The sequence below is a fragment of the Mirounga leonina genome, unplaced genomic scaffold (genome assembly GCF_011800145.1).
Source record: "Mirounga leonina isolate KUSES-001 unplaced genomic scaffold, KU_Mleo_1.0 Mir_174, whole genome shotgun sequence".
In the NCBI taxonomy this organism is placed as follows: Eukaryota; Metazoa; Chordata; class Mammalia; order Carnivora; family Phocidae; genus Mirounga; species Mirounga leonina.
Window position 1 is genome coordinate 83,822,727 of NW_023270451.1, and position 19,615 is coordinate 83,842,341.

A 19,615-nucleotide genomic window follows, 5' to 3' on the forward strand; every position below is an offset into this window, starting at 1 on the left:
GGAGGGGGCGGGAGGTCGGGGCGAGGGGGAGGACGGACCGTGAGCGTGTTCACTCCAGAGACCCTTCAGGGCTTTCCTTTTTTGGGCCTGTCCTTCAGCCCACGCACTACGCCCCCTGCACTGACACCTTAGGGAGACCATCACCCCATTGTCACCCCCTTTTCCATACTGAGACCAGCTGCTGTTATCTTGGGAGGTTATTTTCCCGCCAACCTAGGCCCTCGCCTTCTTCCTGTGGAGCAGTCTTGCACCTGGCCGTGAGGATCCCCTAAAACTCCTCTAGGCGCGAACTCTGATTTCAGTCAGGATGCATTTAAGGGCCTGCTTGCTCTTTTCCCAAGTTCCCCAAGAAGTCCCTCCTACTGCTGGGAGGGGGTCTGTGTTATAGAGGACCTTTGGTTATGTGTGCTTCAGGCTCAGATTTGACTTAGTCTGTCCCTGGCCTGCATGACAAGAACTGTCAAGACGAGATTTTTCCACATCTCCGAAGGTAGAGGTATCATCTCCTGGTAGAAATAGCTTTTTTTTTTTAATTAATTTATTTATTTTTTAAGATTTTATTTATTTTTTTGACAGAGAGAGAGAGAGATCACAAGTAGGCAGACAGGCAGGCAGAGGGAGAGGGAGAAACAGGCTCCCCTCTGAGCAGGGAGCCTGATGCGGGCTCGATCCCAGACCGTGGGATCATGACCTGAGCCAAAGGCAGACGCTTAACTGACTGAGCCACCCAGGCGCCCCTAGAAATAGCTTTGAAATGGTTTTAGATACATCCCTGAGTGCCAGATTTGTCACAGGGCATTACAGGACTAGAAGATGTTCATCCTTAATCTGTGCAGACCAGATCTTCCTCCTCCAGGCTACACCTTGTACTGATCAGAGGCCAGACTCAGAGATGGAACAATTGCCCTGTGAGAGAAGAAAAGAAGGGACTTGGGGTGCCTGGGTGGCTCAGTCAGTTAAGCGTCTGCCTTCGGCTCCGGTCATGACCCCAGGGTCCTGGAATCGAGCCCCGCATCGGGCTCCCTGCTCGGCGGGAAGCCTGCTTCTCCTTCTCCCACTCCCCCTGCTTGTGTTCCCTCTCTCGCTGTGTCTCTCTCTGTCAAATAAATAAAATCTTAAAAAAAAAAAAAGAAAGAAAGGAAGGGACAGGTGTCTGATGACCAGTACCTAGTATGTGTTGGACATTTTGCGAAGCGCTTTTTGGAGGAGGTATTGAGGGAACCTCAGTTGCACAGAATTGGGCTATCAGTCTTTGGTTCATAACACATTCTGATTATCGGCCCTCAGCTTTTATGTTTGTTTTAGTAATAACATGTGCCAAGGGCAGTAATACACACTGAGTGCTTTTCCACACCTTTAGTTCACTTCATCCTCACAACTACCCCCAAAACATGCAAGATTCAAATGGCAGGGGAGGTATTGAGTCAAGTTCTAGTTAAGTTCCATTTCCAGGAATGTTTCCATTATATCTCGGCTGTCCCCAGGGAGGCATTCTTAAATTTCTTATTTTATTACTTCTAGTAATATATGATAAATTTTCCATGTCCTGGGGCAGGATATTTTTTGAAATATTTTCTTGTTCTGACTACTCTTAAGTGCTGGCTTTCAACTTTCTCTGGCTCCATTTCCTGGCAGCTAGGACCTGGCCTCCTAGTGTGAAGGGCACCCTGGGGCTGGTAAACAAGGCACCTGGGTCACAAGGCCCTAATAGGTCAGAAGGTCACGTGCCAGTGAATGTCAGGGTGGAAGGGCCTTAGAGATACCAAAGCCAGAACAACAGAACCTTACTTCTGAGTCCTGAGTAATGGGGTGGGTTTGCTCTAGAATACTCGACAACTGAAATGGCATTCTGAGTGTGCATTGGTCTCCTGGGAAGTTTTCCGGACCACTCACTTCCTCAATTCTGGGCTGTGTTCCCAGATGCAGAAAAAAAGTTTGGTTAAGTAATTGGCTAAGCTAATATCGCTATTATGTGGTAAAGCTATGATTCGAATCCATTACACTCTGTCCATTCATGATGGTAATGCTTTGTTATGCATTTTCCATTGCCCCCGGGTCTTGGTTCAAGATTCTTCCCTTGGGGGCTCTGTGGTGTCCAGTGTCCGCTGTCTTTGAAAGTCTGCCAGCAAGGGTCTGTTTGGGGGTCTGACCAGTAAGGTCTTCTGGCATCCAGAACAAGTTTCCCCCATTCTAAAAGACCCTGTAGCTGGGAATGGCTCTGGTACCTCTCTCCTGGTGGTTGACTCACCTCCTTGTGTCTAGTTGCAGGAATGGCATATGGGGACTGGCCTCCCATGAGAGGCTCAGATCCAGTCTGCAGAGGTCTCTCTTCTGGCCATCTTGGACGCCGTTCAGATTGTGGAAATGATGGAGTCCCAGGACAGCCAACCTCAGAGCTAGGAGAGGCGGACAGAAACAGCTGAGAAGTCGCCCAACTGCGAGAAGACGGCCGTGGAGTTCGGGAACCAGCTGGAGGGCAAGTGGGCCGTGCTGGGGACCCTGCTGCAGGAGTACGGGCTGCTGCAGAGGCGGCTGGAGAAATGGGAACTTCTGGGTCCTGAGGCTGCCTCCGGGCAGCAAGGGAGAAGCCCCCAAGGTACAGGAACTTGGTGGGGTGGAGAGGGCTTGCTTGGCTTCAGCAGGGTCCTCAGACTCCTAGTGGAGGGGTTGTCATGTCTGCCAAAACTTGACCTCTTGGCTTTTTTTTTTTTTTTTTAAGATCTTATTTATTTATTTGACAGAGAGACACAGCGAGAGAGGGAACACAAGCAGGGGGAGTGGGAGAGAGAGAGAAGCAGGCTTCCCGCAGAGCAGGGAGCCCAACGCGGGGCTCGATCCCAGGACCCTGGGATCATGACCTGAGCCGAAGGCAGTCGCTTAACCAACTGAGCCACCCAGGCGCCCCTAAATTTTATTTTTTTAAAGATTTTATTTATTTGACAGAGAGGGCAAGAGAGCACAAGCAAGGGGAACGTTAGAGGGAGAGGGAGAAGCAGGCTCCCTGCCAAGCAGGGAGCCCCATGCGGGGCTCGATCCCAGGACGCTGGGATCATGACCTGAGCCGAAGGCAGACGCTTAACCATCTGAGCCACCCAGGTGCCCCATTTTTTTAAAAGATTTATTTATTTGGGGCACCTGGGTGGCTCAGTCGTTTAAGCGTCTGCCTTCGGCTCAGGTCATGATCTCAGGGTCCTGGGATCAAGTCCCGCATCGGGCTCCTGGCTCAGTGAGGAGCCTGCTTCTCTCTGTGCCTGCCACTTCCCCTGCTTGTGCGCGCTCTCTCTCTCTCTCTCTGACAAATACATAAATAAAATCTTTAAGAAAAAGATTTATTTATTTCTTTCAGAGAGAAAGAACATGGGGGTAGGTGGGGCAGAGGGAGAGAGAATCTCCAAGCAGACTCTGTGATGCCTTCTGGTCTGGGGGCAGGGAGAGGAGACTGGAGCTGGTTTTAACTGTTCTCTGAAATGGCTGTGACTCACGTTGGTGTGGGGGGACCTATACTTCCAGGTGTCTCTGACGACAGAAGATGTGGCCATGTGACTCCGAACAGGAGTGGAGCAGCCTGGAAGACTGGCAGAAGGAGCTCTGCAAGCACATGAAGGGGAACCGTGAGAGTCTGGTCTCCCTGGTAAGAGGCTGGCTCTTGGGGGCTTCCAGGCCCAGAGTCCTTGGCTTTATTCCTTTATTGAATCAAAAGAGCCTCTTGGATTTGAGAACAGAAAGCACTTTGAGATCCTTTGATCAGCTGCCTTCAAGCAGGTAGAAGGTATCCTTAATTCCCATGTTTAGGTTTAATGAAATGAAATGAAATACAGGAAGGTTAAATGACTTGTCCAAGGTCTCATGGAGACTGACTGAATTGGCAGCCGCTCCTCACTATATTGTTCTTACCGTGGTACCAGGGGCAACTCTTACACACACATCTCTCACCTGCCAGCCTGTTTATCTCTGGTGAGCTGAGGCCTCCCCTAATTTGTATTTGCACTTCTAGGACTCACTGAGCTGTACTCTGCACACTGTGAGTTCTCCAGCAACTGCTGAATGAAGGATATATTGTAGGCATCTTCTTAAGGGTGCCCCAGGGCCTTAAAAGGAGGTTGAGTCCTGGAACAGGAAGTTCTTCAGGCTGTGGATTAAGAGCCAGGGCGTGTGCACTTGTGTGTTTGTGTAAGACATGATTAAACAGATTTTGTAGCTGCCACACTCCTATTCCATTTCAGCTTGCACACCTGAGTTCTCCCACTGCTTTGAGGAGCTCCGCAGTCAGCTTTTTGTCCACATTCCCCAGTTGGGAGGCTGAGGCCCAGAGCAAGGTGCCTTCCTTCCTTTTGCCTGGCCACCAATTTTTCTCTTGCAGAAGATGGTCCCGGGGTGCTGCGAGACCACGGGGTGAGGGAGGATGCCAGGCTCCGGGGAAGCAGTGGGGCACGTGGAAGGGAGGGCCGCGGGAGCCCTGCGCTGCAGGATGCACAAACTGACAACCGACCTCCATGCGTGAAAAACTCCCTTCTCCTGGGCCTCAGCTTCCCCATCTGTCAAATTAGGTGGCTGGACTAGGTGACTTTGGGTTCTTCCTGCCTTTCTTGGATTCCACTTTGTCCCCTGTGGGGGCAGCAGGATGGACGCCTTCCTCCTGGCCTGGTCACCCGCACTGCCTGCCTGGGGAGCACGGGGGGCTCTGCTTCACCCCAAACTCAGTGCTGTCCTCCACACATCTTGAAGGGGGGTGGATCCTACTCTATACGCCTGGCAGGCACCCTTTCCCTTCAAGGCCTGCAGAGCCGAGCCCCATCACTGCCTTTAGGGCAGACCAGGCCCATTTCCTCCCTCGTAGACTGCGCCACCACCGGGCGAGCTCCAGACCCCAGTGGAGAGGGGAGGCAAGGCAGGCGGCAGGGCAGGGTGAGAGCCCCCAGAGCCTGTCCCCTCGAGATGAGTGCAGGCCCAGCCTTCCACCTTCACCTGGCAAGGGCATTCTGGTGTCAGGGACCCCCCCATTTGGAGAAACAGGCAGAGAAGGGGGCAGTGAGCTGCCGTTTGGGCCAGACCCAGTGCCCCGGCGCCCCACCCCCCACCCCGCCCGGCCCTGTGGAGAATTAGATGAATGATGAACAACAGTAGCTCAGTTGTCTTTCTCAGATGGTAGCAGTGTCTTCAACATGCAGTTTTCAAAGCCTTTTTTTTTTTTTTTTTTTTTTAGGCGAGGAACCCTTTATTTGAATGACAGCTGGAAACCTATAACACAGGGCAAAGCAGGACCACTCTGGTGGAAGCAAGGGACACGTTCTCTCAGAACACAGGTCCTGCCAAGACACCTGTTCCTTGCTTTCTAGACTCAGACATTTTATTTGGGGAGAAAGGCTTACTTTTGGAGCAAGTTCTTTGGGTGTGTGAATGCAGTCACATTGACCTCAGAGCTGAAAGAAGGTGGGTGTTGACCAGGTGCTGAATGACGCACGGAAGACAACCAAGGCCAGGCCTAGTATAGGGGCCCCGGGCAGCAGGCTGAGGCAGCGAGCGGGAGGCTGTGGCACCGTGAGTGCTCGAAGGGCAGGAGCCCAGGCAGCTGTTGCAGGGTCCCTGTGGCCACCAGGCTGGGCCCCTGCGGCAGGGGTGGCAGGACTGGGCTGTTCCTTGCCCAGGGCAGGCACCACAGTTCTGGGCCGACGTGCCCCCAGGCCAGAGGCCCCCAACCCCAGCTCAGCTTTGCCAGGAAGCTGGGGTTTCCTCCTGAATTGGGCTCAGGTGAGCACTGGGAGGTGGGGGAATGAGGTCCTTAGAGGACTTGGGGTCTGTCCTGTGGCCTGAGACATCCCTGCTGTTTTCACGGTTACTTTCTTGCCTTGCACCCTCTCTGTAAGCTTTTCCAGACTCAGCAGGAGAGAGCTCTGTCCCCAGGACAGGCTTTACTCCAGGAGCTGTCTCTGCGCCCTCTGCTGCAAACACAGAGGCCCCCAGAGACTGCTTTATTTACTGGATGCTTCCACAGGTAGGCTCCTCCTCCTGGGGTCCTAGGGAAAGTGTAGATGTGGGTTCTCCTTCAGTAGGTCTGGGTGGGGTCTGGGTTTCAATCTGGATGTTCCCCTGGTGTTCCTCAGGGGACGCTGGGCAGGTCCACATTTGAGAACCAAGGTTGGCAATGTCTCTGAATAGAGACTAACCAGCCTCTACCCTCTGAAAGGGTTTGCATTTTTACTCTGCAAGTATATTCTTACAAGAGTACATTCGCGCCATGAGACGTAGAAGGTATAGATGAAGCTGAAGGCTTCTCTCTGTAGGCCACCCTCCTGAGGGTCCCCACGTTGTCACTGTGGCATGCGACATTTCAGGCTCCTCTCATGCATTTTCATACACGTGGGAACTGGAAAAATACAGGGTTGCAAGGACATGAATGCCATAGTGCACGTTATCATCCTGCAGCTTGTTGTTTGCACCTGACAATAAGTCTTAAGAACCTTTAGGTAAAGGTTCAGCACATTTTGATCTACTTCCCTCTCCGGGAGGCTGGGCTGACTACAGGATAGGAACTTGGTGTCCAGGACCCGGGTTCATCATGGAGCCAGCCTGGTGTGTGGGAACCAGGCACAGGGGGCTGGGCAGGCTGTCTCCCCAGCATGACCGTGATACAGGTGCCTCCAGGCACCACAGAAAGGGACACGCTAAGCCCTCATCATCCTAGGGACAGAATCTGGCTCAGTGCTGCACAATGTGGGTAGCCCTTAGATATTAGTGGCCTGGAATGTTCTCCATTCATTCATTGATTTAACAAGAGTTGTGCCTACCCTAATGGCTGAGGCAGGAAGGAGGAGCAGTGATCATTCCCTATTCTTAAGAGGGCTCTTAGAGATTGGTGCCTTTGGGGAGGTCACTTAGCCCTTGAAGGACACTGACTCATGTTCCCTATGTTATGTAGGATATGTGATTGGCTGCCAGAACAGGACTGAGAAAACACAAAACGAAGTAATGAGGGCACCAGGGTGGCTCAATCAGTTAAGCGTCTGCCTTCGGCTCAGGTCATGATCCCGCGGTCCTGGGATCGAGCCCCGCATTGGGCTCCTTGCTCAGCGGGAAGCCTGCTTCTCCCTCTTCTTCTGCCCCTCCCCCTGCTTGTGCTCTCTTTCTCTCTGTTCTCTGTCAAATAAACAAAATCTTAAAAAAAACCCAAACAAAATGAAGTAATGAACTAGTAGCTTCAACATGATAGTGGTGAGTGCTTGCTCTCCCCTGACAGGCTCTTGGTGGCACAGACCCAGGCTCCTTCCAGCTTGTTGCTCTACCCTTCCCAGGATGGGGCCTTGTCGCCATGGTTCTTGACGGCTTGCTACCATCTGTCAGAGCAAGGCAAGGAGGGGCGCGGTGCTCTTTCCCTTTAGGGACAGCACGTGTGTTTACTTCTTATTTAATTAACACATATTTAGTAATTATGGTTTTTTATCAGTATTGACCCACTGAAACCTCATTACCTTTTGTTTACTCCTGTTATGGATCAAGAGACCGAGGTGCAGAGCGGCTGAATAAATTGTCCCATTTAACGCAGCCCTAGGAGGCAGAGCCTCTCACACCCCGTTGAAGAGAACCAGCCACACAACCACATCTGCTTGCAGCGGAGGCCTGGAAACATGGTCCTGTTTAGGTGGCCTCATGTTCAGCAAAGAAACCCCAAATGTTTTGTGACTTGAAGGCAGTCCGTGGTGCTGGAGGACAGCCTGACAGCCTCTGTCCTAGCTCACGGCCTGTCACCTGTGGGCTGAGCTCCCCCGGCTCTCCACAACCTGCCAGGGCTCTTCCCACCGCGACACCTGTCTCTGACCTCGCACAGGCGCACCTGGGAGATGTTGCGGGTTCGGTTCCGACCCCCGCGGGGCAGCTAATAGTGCAAGAAAGCGGGTCCCGGGAATGTTTTGGTTTCCCAGTGCGGGGGGTCTGCGGGCTGTGCGGTGACATTGCGTCCGCCACGACCACGAGCAGAACTTCACGGGAAGAGCCCCCCCTGCGGACGGGCCACCCGCCCCCGGAGCTCTCAGCGGGGCCGTCTTCCTGCCGGTGGAGGGTGGGGGCGGCGCTGGCGGCCCCTGAGCCTCCCCCCCCGTCCCCCCGGGTGCTGGGCGCGGCCGCGCGGGTTCCCCGGACACCCGTGCAGTTCCCCGCACCGACGGCTCGCCCGGCAGCGCGCTTTCTCCGCGGCGGGCGCCTTTCCCCCCCAGGACAGCTGCCTTCGGAAGGGGGGTCGGTGCTCTCGGGCCCCGCCGCCGCCGCATCAGCCGAGCTGCTGTCACGCGCCGGGTCCTTCGTCCCCCCGGACAGGGAGGGGACTCGGGAACCCCCGTGCTCGGCCGGTCCCGTTTGCTCCCGAGCGTGCGGCCCGTCGGTCCCCGCTTCAGGCCGCGCTCCTCGTTCTGTTCTCTTGCTGTTTCCACTTCCTCCACGGACATCCTGAACCTTCAATTTGTAAAAAAAAAAAAAACACAATCTGGGAATCACAATAAAGCAAAGTGCAATAAAATGAGATGTGCCTATAGAGAAAATTAAAAAATATGATGAATACAGGCTCTCCCAGAGTCCGGAGCTTCTAGCAGCCTTGGTCCCCACCGCCCGAGTCCTCTGGGACCCCGTGAGAACAGCCAAGGAAGCCAAGCACAGTGGCGAAGCATGGCATCTGTGTTGGGTAGGAGGGTGAAAAGCGGGGAAGAGCTGAACAGCTGCGGGGAAAGGGAAGGAGAAGGGCAGAGGGCGGTGTGCGGATGTGCTGGAGGGGGGAAGTTAGAGATTACCCTGAGGATGGGACACTTGTGGAGGTGGGGCAGTTTCCAGTGATAACCAGGTTCCAGCGGTGTGCTCTGTCCAAAGAGGAGTCGAGGTCAAGGCACTGAGGGACCAGGGACGGGGGAGGCTCATCAGCATGGACGCAGAGATCTCCAGGCACAGGCAGAGCATGGAGGAGCAGAGGCCTAAGCTGGCAGGGCTGGGGGGGAAGCATCCTGGAGGCCGGCACAGCTGCGGCCGTGAGGCCGGGAGGCAGGTTGCACAAGGGGGGTGCTCCTCCGTGTTTAAAGACAGCGGGACGGCCAGAAGGAAAACCCCAGGTGGGGGTCGTGTCCTGGGAGTGAGAGGGATGTGCAGACTGACACGTAGCTTGACACGCAGTCAGAGGAGAGGGCTGTTGATGGTAGCTGCTCAGCGCACTCCCAAGAGACTCGGGGAGATGGGAAGGAGGGAGAGGGGACTGGATCACAGAACGGCCACTGACTCCAGGGGCTTGGATGAATCAGTTGTGCATTGTTCAGTTTCGCCGGACAAGAAGACGAGTGGTCCAGGAGCAGCGAACACCCCTGCCAAGTGTGAAAGCGAATGATCTCTGCTGGGGGAGAGCGAGGGGGTGTCGCCCCCGGAGGGCTGATGGAGGCCACAGAGCTTTGGGAAGGGAGTGTAAGGTGGGACAGGGACGAAACAGACGGTGTGTCCGAGCTGGGGCCCGGAATCTCGCACCCCTCAGCCACTAGTCCGTTAAAATACTGTCACCACTCCAGGCAACCTGTGACCTGCTGTCTGTGTTCGCAGACTAGGTTTCATTTTCTAGAATTATATATAAATGGAATCAGAGCATATGTACTCCCCCCCGCCCGCCTTTTTGTTTGTTTGGTTTTGGTCTGGCTTCATTTACTCAAGATAATTATTTGAGATCTGTCCCTACGGTTCTGAGTATTAATAGCTCCTTTGTTTTTATCCATAAGAAGTATTCCATCCGAGGCCCGCACCGCCCTTTATCCTTGCACCTGTTGATAAATGCTTGAGTTGTTCTCAGTTTTTGGCTTTAGAATTAAGTTGCTGAGAACCTTCATGCACTAGCGCATGGCTGAGTGCCTTCATTTCTCTCAGGGAAGTCCTTGGGAGTATAATATCTCGGTCATATGGAAGGTGTATGCCTCGCCTTTTTTTTTTTTTTTTTTTAAGATTTTTTATTTATTTATCTGAGAGAGAGAATGGGAGACAGAGAGCATGAGAGGGGGAGGATCAGAGGGAGAAGCAGACTCCCTGCCGAGCAGGGAGCCCGATGCGGGACTCGATCCCGGGACTCCAGGATCATGACCTGAGCCGAAGGCAGTCGCTTAACCAACTGAGCCACCCAGGCGCCCCTATGCGTCGCCTTTTAAGGAGCTGCCAAACGATTCCCCACGGTGGCCGCAGCCGCTCCACACCCTGCCCAACACTGCTCACCGTCCGTCTTGTGGACTTACGTTCTAGCACAATGTAGTCTCTCATGGTGGTTTTAATGTTTATTTCCCTCATCACTGCCGATGTCGAGGGTATTTTTATGTGCTTGTCGCCATCGTATGCTTTCTTTGGTGAAGTATCTTCTCGGATCCTCTGTCCATTTTTTTCATTTGGCTTGTTCGTTTTCTTAGGGTTGAGTCTTGAAGGTTCTGCCTGTTGGTGCAAGTCCTGTATCAGATAAGCGGCTTGCAAATGCTTCCTCTCCGTCTGTGACTTGCCTTTTCCTTGTCCTAACAGTGTCTTTCAAAGAGCACAGGTTCTTAATTTTGACGAAGTCCAGTTTATCGGGTGAGCTTTTGGTGTCATATTTAAGAAATTTTCGCCTAACTCGAAGTCACGCCACCAGCTCTCAATCTCAGAAGGAAACCGATTTTCTTTAATGTTGGCAATATGACACATCAGTAAAAACTTTATGAAATTTTCTAGGTAAAAGCCCAAATATTTCTGGGTTTTGGTACGACGATGAGGAAGTTGTCAGCCCTTCCCCAACACGATGCAGCAGGAGTGGTGCCCCTTCAACACCGTGTGTAACAAACGGGTCAGGGAGCCCCTCGTCCTGTCCTCTCTCCCCGCTTGCTGCTGTGACCCCGTTCTGCCAGAATTCACTTCATCACGTTGACCTCACGGCCCTTGCTTAGAACGCACATTTCTTGCTTTCCTGAGACATTTCACATTCTGGCTATTTTTGCTTATGGTTTCTTTCTTAGCGACCACGGTTAACGAGAACAGTGTCGGGGAACCGTCCCTTCCCAGCGCCGGCCTCAGCAGTCCCGCCTCTCCCACACACTGTCCTCCTGGAGTCTTCTCTCCTGTCTCCCTTTCTGGCCACCTCCCGTGGGGCCAAGCCCAGCAAGACGCTTCTCTCCCCGGCAGCCCTATCCTGCCAGCCCCGAGGCCCACACCCTCGGCGGCTTCAGCGTCTCAGGCCTGTTTCCAAGCCTAGCTGCTCAAACAAGTCTCCTTCCCCGAGGGGACCGGAGTGGCGGACTGGCGGCGTGGGTGTGGGAGAGGAGCCTGAGGGCTGGGAGCCCATGTGGAGCAGGGCCAGCCAGCAGCCTCGCCACCAGCTTTCTGTCAGGGGAAGGAGCCCGCGAGGCCGGGCTCACCTGGGTTCACACGAGCTCTCCGCCGAGGCCGAGGGCAGGGACCAGTCAGGGGCCAGTTCCTGCTCGCTGGTTGCCACCTCGTTGCCCTCCAGTCAGTCGGAACTAAAAATATCAGCCCCTTGGGTCAGGGGACCAGTGGACCCACTGGAAGGAGCCTGTGGTCAATTTTGGTGTGTCCTGGCGGCCTGGAGAAAGGAGGAGAGCTCAGAAAGTATGAAATCACTTCAGGTGCAAGGTGACTGGGTGCAGCACCCCAGGCTCTAGGGCCTTCCTCAGTATTTCTGAACAAAAGAGCTGCTTCCCTAGAGTCCTGTGAGCGCATAGACTGTAGGGAAGGCTGCTTCTGTGGGACGAGGGAGGGGGCGGGGAGGGCACTGGGAAGGGCTGATAAGGTCTCAGGCCCTCTTTTGGCTTCTCCATCACTGGGTGGGGCTGAGGTGGGAGGAGCTTCCTTGGGCTGTGTCCCCCGCCAGTGCAGCCCCTCGCCTGGCCACCTCCTCATTCCCCGCTGCTCACAGCACACAGAGCTGCCTACATCTGCTGGGGAGTCTTGGAAGCCACCGCTTTCCACGCCCGGGGCTCACAAGCAAGCTGTCACAGTGTTCCACCCCTCCTCAGCTGGGTTTTCTCCTTGAGCAGGAATCTGGAACCGGTCCACCTGATTCCTCCACAGTATTCAGCAGGTTAAGTGGATGAGCATATGGGGGAAAGGGAGAAAGGGGGTCCTCCGTGTCTCCGGGTGTGGTGCCAGGACCAGGTTCTTGTCCCAGACCTGCTCCTCCATCCGTGCAGAGACCTCTCTCCTCAGCACCGCAGTGCAGGGAGCGGGGAGGGGACCAAGGCTCTACTCGGATGGGAAAGCCAATGACTGCCCACCACGGCAAAGACGGAACAGGGGTGGCAGAGGTAAGTGAGCCAGAGGGGGAGGAAGAGGAAATGGAAGGAGAGGGAAGGATGAGCCAGGCCTGTAGAAGCTGGTTAGTAGGTGTTTATATGTGGATGAATGAGTGAGTGATGATTGGGAGAGCAGGGCTGTCATGGGGCAGGCTGCCTGCTTCCAGGAACTTGTCTGTAGCAGTCCAGAAACAAGGCAACTGCACAGCTCAAGGGGTGCAATTAAGGTTTAAAGGCAGGCTTGGGGGTATAGCTCAGGGGTAGAGCATTTGACTGCAGATCAAGAGGTCCCCGGTTCAAATCCGGGTGCCCCCTTGCTAAAGTCACTTTTGGCTGTGAAGTAGTAAATAAGAAGGAGGCAAATAATTCTGATGCTGTCTGTGCCTGGGTTCTGTTCTGTCCTCATCTCTAGGATTGGACAACAGGGAGGGTGGTTGTGAGGGTTCCTTGAGGTCAAGCTGGTCAGGCTGTGTCACAGGCTTTCCCCAGCAACAATGTCTGGGAGTACCCTCATTGCCTTAGCAGGAATCCAGACTTCCAAAATGTTTCCTGGCTTGATGAACACACCTTCCTTGTGATCTCAGTCTCAAGCCTCACTGATCTCCAGACACACTTGACCCACTTTTTAAAAACATTTTCGTTCTTATTCCTCCCCTGGCCTTATTCTTCCTTGGCCTCCCTAGCTTCTTCGTTTTAGCAGGGTCCTGCTTGTCCAGTTCCTCCACAAAGCCCCTCCTGACTTCCTGGCAGCATAGCTTCTTACTCCCTGTTCTCACAGCTCTCTGCTTGGACTTCTGCCACTCTGTGGAAATACTTTGGTTCGTGGGTTTGTCTCCTGCTTGGACTAAGACTCTTTGAGGAACAGGGATAATGTTTTATTAGTCTGTGTCCTCAACATGGATGACAGAGCCTGGCGCCTATCATGCTCCAAGAGGGTTTGTTGAGTGAATAAATGAATGAGTGAAACAATGAGCACCCTCCTGGGGCTTGGAGTATGGAGGAGGCTCTCCCTGGGCTGAGCGTGAGGTTCACTTAAGGCCCAGAAGCAACCACTGTTGTTCTGATGACTATGTGCCAGCCTCGGCAGAAAGACTAGTACAGACTTGAACGATCTTTCCAGGTGTGAAGGTTGATGCCATTGCTACTGCTTGGGGAAGAGAGCAGGAGAGAGGGGGACTAGTTAAGGTTGAGAGGGGAAGACAGGAAAGTGGACTACAGTGGAGGAGGCTTGCCACCTCCTGGGACATGCAGAAAAAACCCAGCAAATTATAGACATAGAGGTCCTGAGTGCAGTGCGTGGGTGACAAGGTGATAATGAGAAGCAATAAACAGGAGGGGTATAGCTCAGGGGTAGAGCATTTGACTGCAGATCAAGAGGCCCTTGGTTCCAATCCAGGTGCCCCCTTTCTTTTTAAATTACTGAAGCGGGTGCTGGCATTTCTGCCTCTTCTCCCCACATAGAACCATTAAACGAATGGTCTTTGTCTTGGGATAAAAATTCAGGATCTGGGGCGCCTGGGTGGCTCAGTTGGTTAAGTGACTGCCTTCGGCTCAGGTCATGATCCTGGAGTCCCGGGATCGAGTCCCGCTTCGGGCTCCCTGCTCGGCGGGGAGTCTGCTTCTCCCTCTGATCCTCTTCCCTCTCATGCTCTCTGTGTCTCATTCTCTCTCAAATAGATAAATAAAAAATCTTAAAAAAAAAAAAATTCAGGATCTGCACCAGGACCAGCTCCCAGAATCTTACCCTAAGCATCATCCAGACAATAGCTACTGGGGTCACATTTCACCGAAGAGGCTGATGAAGTTGGCTCAGTCCCCTCCTACCTACCTGGAGACTCTTGCCCTTCATGGCCTGTGGGGAGACTTCACTTCCTTTCTCTTAATGTCTCATTTTCTCAACCTTGTTATAATCTCCAGAGAGAAGACTATCTCTTTGTTCTTACTGCTACCACTTGTGAAGTGTGGATATGCATCTTCCTACTTCCCAGAAGTGACTGTAAGAGTTAGCATATCAAAAGCAGAGCGTCTGTCCTCCCCCTGGGAATCTCTCAGAGGGTGCCTCCACCACACACTTAGACCACTTGATTCTCCCTTCTCCCTCTTTTGTGTCTTACCACTCTTTCTTTTTTAACCTGCATCAGTATTTCCTTGGTGAGAATGCCTAGAAGTAGACCCTAATTTATATAATCATTTTAAAAAATTTAGTCAAAAGATTTAAAACATATAATGGTATAAAGAATCCTGCAGAGGAATTTCCATGTTCCTTAATGAAGAAGGTAATTTGAACCAATCTTTCCTATGAGGACAAATAAAAAAGCTGGGAAAATATTACAAACATCTCATCAAAAGCCTCAGAGGGCCAACTAGTTAGATAGGAAATACAAAGTGGAGATTCAGAACAAATGGGAAACAGAAAGATAAAGCTCCACATGAGAGGCTGCTTTGGCCCTGACCATGGTTTTCAGTCCAAGAGAGGCAGCGGAGAGGCTAAGTGAATTTCTGGAAGTCTCTCAGGACCAGGGGGATAGAAGTCAGAATTCTGGGCCCACCTAGAATAGGGACACAGGTAAAACCAACTCTGGCTTTGGGCTAGGACCCTGAGGAGGAAGGGTGAACTGAGCAAAAACAGTCCCTGAAAGAATTTGGGGCTGGTCTTTGTGACATCTGGATGGTCCAGAAAACTCAAGCCTTGAAATTATATTAAGATATCCTGACTGCTAGAGCCACTCACATACCCGGAAAAAGCAAATGAAGGATACTATCATCTCCACCTGGCTTCAGATTAGTTCTACAAATACATTTTTTAATACAGTGTACAATATGTAGTCAGGAATAACTATGTACACAATGAGGCAAAAACCACCAATGAAAATCAATAGAAACAACAGACCACAGAACTAAACACAGGGACTTTTTGTATTAGAACTGCCAGAAACACACTGTAAAAAAAAACAATGCTTGCTGTTTTCAAGAAGATAAGGGACAAGCTTGAAAATTTCAGTAGGAAGCTGGAAAGCATAAGAAGTAACTAAGAAGATGTGAAAAGAGAACAAATAAATTTTGTATCTAAAAATCAATAACTAAAATTAAAAATTCAATGAGTATGTCCATGTTATAGTCAGTGAATGATTTCAGCCAAAGAGAAAATCGGTGAATTAGAACATTGGGATGAAAAAGCATCCATTATAAAGCATGCAGACAAAAGCACAGCAAACACAGAATAGAGAGTAACAAATCTAGAGGATACAGTAGGAAGGTCTAGTGTACATTTAAATGGACTCCTGGAAGAGAAAATGAGAGAATGAAGTAGAGGCAATATTTGAGGAGACAAAGGCTAAGACTATTTTGCAACTTAGGAAAGACATTAATGCTGACATTCAAGAACCCCAGTGAATCTCAAACGTAAGAAACAAAATTAAATCCATACCCAGAGTTACTGTAGTAAAACTGCAGAAAATCACAGACAAGAAACTCAAAAGCATCATAAAAAGAAGACACATTATTTTCAATGAGGTCCAATGAGATTGACAACTGAGTTTTCTAGAGTAACAATGAAAACCAGAAGGCAGTGGAATTGCATCTACTGAAATACCGTTAACATAAAATTCTGTACTCAGGTAAAATATCCTTCAGGAGTGAAGGTAAAATAAAGACAATTTCAGACAAATAAAAACTGAAATAACTCATCCATAGCATGCATGCACTCAAGGAAATTCTAAAAGGTATATTCTAAGCAGCAGGGAAATGATTTGGATGGAAGGACAGATGTAGTAAGGAAGACAGAGGCCAAGAAATAGTAAATATCTGAATAAATTTAAGTGAACATTGACTGTATAAAAAATAACAGTAATGAGGTTGACACAACTTATGGAATAATGTAAAAGACAAAAACTGCATATAAGTTGGGAGGAAAGTAAGTGCAGTTGAAAGTTTTCTAAGGGGAGTCTGGGTGGCTCAGTCTCTAAGCATCTGCCTTTGGCTCAGGTCATGGTCCCAGGGTCCTGGGATTGAGCCCCGCATCGGGCTCCCTGCTCAGTGGGAAGCCTGCTTCTCCTTCCCCCACCCCCCTGCTTGTATTCCCTCTTTCGCTGTGTCTCTCTCTGTCAAATAAATAATTTTAAAAAAAGTATTCTAAGATGCTGGGGCACCTGGGTGGTTCAGTTGGTTAAGCGGCTGCTTTTGGCTTGGGTCGTGATCCCAGGGTCTTGGGATTGAACCCCACATTGGGCTCCTTGCTCAGTGGGGAGCCTGCTTCTTCCTCTGCCTGCCGCTCCCCCCTGCTTGTGCTTGCTCTTCCCCGCCCCGTGTCAAATAAATAAATAAAATCTTAAAAAAATTGTAAACAAAAAAAAATTTTTTTAAGTATTCTAAGGTGTTTGTATTACCTGTGCAGAAGATAAATCCACTGGTTAACTACAGACTTTGAGAAATAACTATGCATATGGAGTTTGTAGCATAATCACTAAAATAGAAGAAATAGCATTTATATTTTTCAAACCAGTAGGGAAAAATAATAGCATTATAAAAATCTCAGTCAAAAAAAAAAAAAGGGAGAAAGAGAGAAAAACATAAATAAGCACTATAAATTGAAAGCATAAAATGAGGTAGACTTGAATACAAATACATCAGCAATTACACTAAAAGTAAATAAATTAAATGCCCCAGTTTAAAAGACAGAGATTATCATACTGGGGTTAAAACCAACCAACTATATTCTATTTACAAAAGACATCATCTAAAATTTGGGATACAGAAAGATTGAAAAATAAAAGGATGAAAAAATAAATGACTGGCAACACATTAACAAAAAGAAAGCAGGTGTAGCTTACTATCAGACAAAATAGTCTTTAAAACATGAAATATTACTAGAGATAAAAAGATAAATTATTAATAACCAAAGGCTGAATTTAACAGGAAGATGTAAAAATTCCTGATTTTTGTGCTTCTAGTAATATAGCTTCAAAATATGCAAGGCAAAAACTTGACAGAATAACAAAGAGAAATAAACATACCTAGAATTAGAGTGGAAAATTTTTATAAACCTTTTTCATTAATTAACAGAAGGGACAAAAACATTATGAATAAATAAAAAATTTTAGTTTCTTTCCCCTCTAGGTTTATTGAGATACAATTGACAAATAGAATTGTAATATATTTAAAGTGTACAATGTATGATATGATTTACATATACATTGTGAAATGATTACCAAAATCAAGTCAATTAACACACCCATACTTACTTGGCAGGGGAGATACCATGATCATGAAGGTGGTTTTTCCAGGGTGAGGCTCATTCATTGCAGTCCGGATGTGCTGACCCCTGTGATTTCCCCAAATGTGGGAAACTCGACTGCTTAATTTGTGGTAGAGGGGACTGAAAAAAAAAGTTAATTAACATACCATCACCCCACATAGTTACTTGTGTGTGTGTGTGTGTGTATGCTTAAGATCTACTCTCATAGCAACTTTCAAGTTTACAATACAGTATTATTAACTATAGTGTCCATGATGTACATTAGATCTCTGGAACTTATTCACCTTATAACTGAGTTTCTACCCTTTGACCAATATCCCCCCATTTCTTCCACCCCTCAGCCCCTGGCAATGACCAATCCACTCTCTGTTTCTGGATTTGACTTAAAAAAAATTTTTTTTCACATATAAGTGATACCATACGGTATTTACCTTTTTTTGGGGCAGGGGCGTTCCTGGCTTATTTTGCTTAATACAGTGCCCACCAGTTTCATCCATGTTGTTACCGATGGCAGGACTTCCTTCTTTCTAATGGCTGAATAATATTCCACTGTGTGTGTGTGTATGTGTGACATTTTCTTCATCTATTCATCCATTGATGGACATTAAATCAGCATTTAGAGAAATACTTGTAGCTTTGAGCAATATGCTGGAAAAGAAGAATAGAAATAAACTAAAAATCCATCTCAAGAAGTTAGAAAAACTGGATAAAAGAACACTATGAGAGAAGAAAGAAAAGAGCAGAAATTAATGAAATAGAAAACAAACACACAATAGACAGGATTAACAAAGCCAAAAGTTGGTTTTTGAAAAGAAAAGATTGACTTTCATGAAACTGATAGGAAAAATAAACAGAAACAAATAAACCTATATCAGAAATTAAAAAGCAAAACTGCAGATTCTTTAGACTTTAAAATAATGATTATTTAACATTATGAAAAACAATATACAAAAAATTTAAAAATCTAACAAACATGAACAAAGAACTTAAACTGTGTGGCAGACATGATTTTATGTACTTTAAAAATGTTAATTTTTATTTTATTAATGTTAATTTAATTTTCATAACATCTCCATGAATGAGGCATTATCACTGTGCTCATTTCTATAATCATGCCCTTTTTATATATGGCAAAACTGAGGCTAAGGGAGTTAATCGATTTCACTAAGTCCACTCAGAGCCCAGAATTTGAACCCACATATTATGTGTTAAGCGTCCAAAGACTTTGCTACTATGCTATGCTGAAATTGAGCAAGAACTTAAAAAATACAACTTAATAAAGCTGACACACACAAAAAAATAGAAAAGCTGAATAGTCCTCTAAGTTTTAAGTAGTTACTTTATTCAAACTGTTATTTGAAACTTTTTCACAAAAATTTCAGGTAAGATGGTTTTACTGGTGAGTTTTGTCTCATCCTTAAATAAGCAGTAACTATTTTTACATAAAAATCTAAGAATAGAAAAGATATATACATTCTATAACTCTTTTTACGAGATTAGCACAATCTTGATACCAAAACCTAACAAGGACAGTATAAAGAATGCATAGGCCAATCTCACTCATAAACATAGGTACGAAAAATTAAATTATTATCTAACAGAATTGACAAATGTATATATCTGATATATATATATAGGATAGGACTTCATGACTAAGTTGGATTTATATCTGAAATCCAAAGTATGTTTAATTTTACAAAAAGCAATAAGTGTAATTCACCATGTAAGTAGACTAAAAGAGGAAAAATCATATGATTATCTCAATAGATGCAAAAAGGGGGTTTGATAAAATTTCACATCCATGATAAATTTTTTTTTTGCACACTAGAAATTGAAGAAAAATTCCTTAATTTGATAAAGATCACTTAGAAAAAGTATAGTTCACGATATGTACTTAATGGTAAAATGTTGAGAGCTTTTCATTTGAAATCAGAATGAGTCAAGATATTTACTATTAACACCCTTATTCAACATTACACTTGAGGTCCTAATCGGTACAATAAGGTAAGAAAAATCTTAAGGCCTGGAACAAGGGAAATAAAACTTGTAAAATACTTAGGCGGTATGAGCATATACATAAGAAATT

General features: G+C 48.3%; 1 non-coding gene and 1 pseudogene across 1 annotated transcript; both read left to right on the top strand.

Moving 5' to 3' along the window:
• The first annotated feature begins 12,518 nt into the window (after nt 1–12,518).
• TRNAC-GCA lies at nt 12,519–12,590 on the top strand. Its single transcript has one exon. It is a non-coding gene; the product is annotated as a tRNA-Cys (tRNA).
• Nucleotides 12,591–17,507: 4,917 nt separating this feature from the next.
• Nucleotides 17,508–17,686, top strand: LOC118021443 (annotated as a pseudogene).
• The last annotated feature ends 1,929 nt before the right edge of the window (nt 17,687–19,615 follow it).